The sequence below is a fragment of the Crocodylus porosus genome, unplaced genomic scaffold (assembly GCF_001723895.1).
Source record: "Crocodylus porosus isolate Cpor-Errol unplaced genomic scaffold, CroPor_comp1, whole genome shotgun sequence".
NCBI classification, from domain to species: domain Eukaryota; kingdom Metazoa; phylum Chordata; order Crocodylia; family Crocodylidae; genus Crocodylus; species Crocodylus porosus.
Genome location: NW_017728918.1, coordinates 92,960,789 through 92,966,248, shown reverse-complemented (window position 1 = coordinate 92,966,248; position 5,460 = coordinate 92,960,789).

Below are 5,460 nucleotides of genomic sequence, written 5' to 3'. Positions count from 1 at the left end.
TTGACCCCAGTAATCTTTCCTGCCATGGCAGGGGGTTGGACTAGATGATCTACTCAGGTCCCTTCCGACCCTAGAAACTATGAAACTATGAAGGGCACCTGGAAGAGCTAAAGCAGAAGCGACATACATGCCTATCTAATATAATGATGCGCTGCTGCTGATGTGCCGCCAGTCTGATGTGCTGTCGCTGCTGGAGTTCTTTCTTAGTTGGGCTCCACATGTGTCCTGCAAACCAAGGGGTGCAGGGCAATTTCATGCCATGGTGGTGGCAGGTTGGAAATAGAGGCCACTTTCACCAGGAAGAACTGCCCGGTATGCCTCCACGATCAGGAGGGATAGCATATCTGAGCCAGGAAAAGCAGCAGCAGAAAGTGTGCTCACCTGCATAATGTAATGCAGGTAGTGCACCTTTCTGATCCAGCCATTTCTCAGTTTACCTGTTTTTTGACTTGCCTTCTGAAAAAAGAGGCATGCAGGACTATTCCATGTCTCCTACATGCCTTTGTTTTCAGGAGACAATGTGTAAGCTTGGATCAGGAAGGGCTATTGCAAAAGCCCATACTCCTCTGTACATTTTCAGAAAGGGGTCCAGAGGCAATCCTGGGCACTACAGACCAGTGAATCTCACTTTCATCCCTGGCAAGTTGGTAGGAACTATAATAAAGAATAAAATCAGAAGTTACGTGGACAAATATAATGTTCTGGGGAAGAGTCAACATGGTTTTTATAAAGAGAGATCCTACCTCCAAAGTCTGCTGGAGTTGAGAGTGTTAACCCAGAGACAGGGGTTCTGGCTGACACAATATATTTGGACTTTCAAAAAAACATTTGACAAAGTCCCTCCCCAAAGGCTTTTAAAAAACCTGTGATGCCATGGGGCTGAAAGTAAGCTTCTTTTGTGGCATAAAAGCTAGATAAAAGATAAAACTTTTGACTTTTGGTCACTTTTTCAGGTTGGAAGGAGGTCAAAAGTGGGGTCCCACAGGGACTTGTCTGTTTCATCAATTACCTGGAAACAGAAATACAAAACATCTCCAAGTCTGTAGATAACAATAAATTATTCCAAATGGCAATTCCCAAGTGATAGAGAGGATCTGCAGAAAGATGTCACCAAGCTAAGTGAGTGGGTAAAAAAATGAGAGGTGAACTTCAGTATTCTCAAATGCAAGGTAATGAGCCTGGGTAAAAATAATCTCAACATATAAGATGACACTGACTATAAGGTGACCCTCAATAATTAGATCTAATACATGGAACATTTATAAATTTGTTATAATTTGCCAGGTATAAAATCTAATTATTAGTGGTTTTCCTTGTATGTTTTCCCTCCCCACTGCTACAGCAGGGAATATAAATCTGGGGGAGCAGGTGGTCCCAGTGCCCTATACCCCCCAAGTTTCCCCTTGCAGCTCCTTCCCCTCACACTTCCTGTCAGACCCTGCTCTCCCTGAGCACATGGAAGTGAGAATCAAATTTGAAAAAAAAAAGATTTTGAAGTGAACATACCTATCTATGGGTACTCATAGACTTAGATCATCCAGGATGGATGCATTTTACTGTTTTTGAAACTGCTGTAACTTTTAGCACAGGTACTCACAAGAGACAGCTGAGGGGAGATCTTGTATCCACCTATAAGTTTATCAAGGGGGGGCAACAGGGAATTGGAGAAGCGCTATTTAGCAGAGTGCCCCTAGGAGTAACTAGGAATAATAGGTACAAACTAGTGGAGAGTAGATTTAGGTTCGACATTAGGAAGAAATTTGTTACAGTAAGGGTGGCTAGAATTTGGAATGGGCTTCCAAGAGTGGTGGTACTATCAGCTAACTTGGGGGTCTTCAAGAGGAGGCTTGATGGTCACCTGGCTGGGGTCATCTGACATTGGTCCTCTTTCCTGCCAGGACAGGGGGTAAGACGCAATAATCATTTGTGGTCCCTTCCGACTCTACAATCTATGACACACTTTTAAACAGCATTTTTGTACCTGCTTATATATAGTATAAACTATTTATGACAGTCCAAGGTCAAAAGACTCATGATTTACCATGTAGTTCATTGGGCTGTACCCCACCAGAATAAACAACATTTCAAGCTATGCTTATCCCACAGTTCAGCACTGCTCAGTGTGTGTGTTCTCCAGATACACCCCTCTCAAAGAGTAGCCATGTGCTAATTAGCTCCACGCTCACGAGTAGAACCAGATGTTTTTGTCATGAGTCTTGGAATCCTCCAAGAATTTATATGCAGATGAGGTGCAGGGCAAACTGATCTGTTTCCACCTCACAGAGGGTGAAGCCACACTAATCATATGCAAAAGAATGAGATAGCAAGTAAAAGAGGGATTCTGGGTAAGCTGTTTAGGGCTCCTTTTGGTGCTATTTTCTATTTAAGTCTGTTGAAGAAACAGGAATATATTGGAAATGGGAAAGAAGGGCACAGCTCAGCTGTGGGAGTGAAGAGGAAGTCAAAATATATGCAATATAGTGGCTCACCATGACTTGGTGCTGAGGGGGACTGAGCACAATGGACACTATGATATATCTTATTCAGAGGGGCTGCACTAACGTATCTTTCTGGTTGGTTCCCATCAGTATGTTTGCCCAATATGGGCCATGTGTAATAGTTATGCTCAGAGTTGGCTGCATTTAGTCAACTTCATAGTTGGCTTCCATTACTGAGGACACGTTGATTTTTAGAAGGCTGAGAATGGATATTATAGAGGTCTATAAAATCATGACAGGGATAGATCAAATGAAGAAAAATGTTCTTCACCAAGTCCCAGAATACTAGAACTAAGAGGTACCCAATGAAATTAGTAGGTGACAGGTGTAAAACTAACAAGAGAAAAGACTTTTTTTACACAGTGTGTAATTAGCTTTTGCAATTCATAGATGCTAGATCTATTAATGGCTATTGAACAGAATGGTTGGAGATATTTCCTCTGGGATCTCTAACTCGATAAATGCTGGATGCCAGAGACAGTAAATAGATCAATTTAGAGATACCTGTTTTGATGCTCTCCTTATATAGCATCTACTTCTACCACTGTCCAAAACAAGATACAAGGTTAGATGGACCATTAGTCTGACCCAGTATACTACTTCTTAGGTTCTTATGATAGGGATACCAGAGGTAGCCCTAAATAAACAAGCTTAGGTAGTTTAAGCAGTCTAGATATAGTGGTATCAAGCTCAGCACAGGCTATTTTATTATTTATCAATAGGAGAGCCTGGTCATTTAGAGCTAGCATCGTGAAATACAGACATACTTGTATTGAACTGACAAGCATCATTTCTTTTCTCTTTGGCATGCTTTTCACTACATTTTCACTCAAAATAAAATAACACAGAGCTTCCCAATTCTTTTTAAACAACCTGCTGACAGCAAGTTGATGGCATTAATGTGTGGTTGAAAAATCTGGCATAGATCTCCATGATATTTGGGGATTTGTTGAGTTGTTTAGATAAAAAAAAATTCTCCTTCTTTTTTTCAGCTTATTGCTAGTTTAATTTAGAGATGGCACCCCCAACTATCCTTCTGATTAACGTATTGTCCATGTATTAGGGCCTTCTTACACATTCATTTTAGACAGCTGCTAGAGCTCTTAGCTCCTGAAGCTAATTTTAGGCACTTTTTAGGAGTTTATGCCACTCCAGCCTATGTTTATCTCTGATCTGTGTTACCCATCTCATGTTATACTAATGTGTAACCACCTTAGGCCACACATTATTGTGAACACCCCATCTATCTCCCCCTGCCGATTGGGTTAGTTGTCCCATCCCACCCTCTCCAGCACCCCAGATCCCATTCTCTCTTGCTTGTGGCTGCCTGTGCCGTGTGTCCCAAGGGAACAGGCAGGGAAAGGTTAGCTTGCCTACCTGGCCACTGCACCACTGCTGCTGTTCTCTTCTGGGCCAGGCTCAGCCTAGAAAACAGAAGCAGCCTGGCAGTGGGAGCAGAGTGGGGCAGGCAGGCAGGTTAATCCTTCCAAGCCTGCTTCCCCAGGACAGACAGCACAGGCAACCACAAGTAACCAGGGGGAGTGTGTATCAGGGCAGGGGGCAGCCTGAAATAGTGGGGAGGGAATTCTTACCTTTCAGTCCTCCAGGCCTCTGCTGGCCTGAAATGTGACTACTCCAAACTCAAGCTAGCACTAATACCGATTGACATTTGTGCAGCCTACAGTGTAACATGTAACAAGGTCCTTTAACTAAACCCCTCTGGAAACAATTGGCCTCAGCAATAAATGTAACAATGAATTCCACAATTCAGTTACCCAATATGTGGAAAAGAACTCCTTTTGTTTCTCTTACACCTACTATCTAATAATTTCAGTTCATGTTGCCTAGCCATAGTATATTTAGAGGTAGTATTTAGTAAATCCCTAATTATTTTCTTCATACCATTCATGATTATAGACTTCTGTCATACCTCTCCTCAGTTGTCCTTTTCCTAAGCTGAAAAATCCTAGCCTATTTAGTTTCTCTTCTTCCAGAAACTTCTCTGCCCTGCCTTATCATTTTGCTGCTGCTAGGTATTAAGTTTCAATTAAAGTATAGATTGAAAGGTAGGTGATTTTTTAAATAGCTTTTTTTCTAAATAAGGAAAACCTTAAATGCATTTTTGAAATCTAGCTTTGTGCTTTTCTGAAACAGGGCTAGAAACAACAAAAGTTAAGCAAAAGTTAAAGAAAATGATTTTCAATTTGTGATACTTTTTTGAATCAGAAACTTGATTGTGTGGGTTACATCCAGTCTTTCAGAGAAATGTATCATATGACACATATTTTGGGTTCAAAAGATCAAATTTGAGCTGTAAGATAATTCATATGCATATTCCAGACCAAAAGTTTTTAGTAGAAATAGTGGCATACATAGTTCAGGGCAACTGGGGCAACCGCCTGGGTGCTGTCTTGGGGTATGGCTAGAGCATAGGCTGTTATTCCAGCCATGTGATCATGCAGCAACTGGAAGTCAGGGCTACCCCTGTTCCCTGGGCTCCTGGCTGTGATGCTCTTCCACTGAGTAGAAGGTACCAAGATTTCACAAGTAATTCTGAATAATGAGTACCATTTAAAAATCTGGTTTCTTTGTAGTGATTCATACACGGAACTAGTTAAATTTTTTGAATAAATCATTTGTTATCAATTATGCACTCAATTCTTTTTAGGATTCTCCATCAAGGCAGTACATGTCAGATTATCAGTTGAGACCTTTGTCTATCAACTGTAAATACAAGTACTACCCTGCTGAGGAGCTTTTTACTCTTCATAGTTGGTAGGGTCAGAAGAGACCTGAGCAGATCATCAAGTCCGACCCTCTGCCATGGCAAGAAAGAGTACTGGGGTCAAACCACCCCAGCAAGGTGTTCATCTAACCTCCTCTTAAAGACCCCCAGGGTAGGAGCCAGCACCACTTCGCTTGGAAGTTGGTTCCAGATCCTAGCCGCCCTGACAGTGAAGTA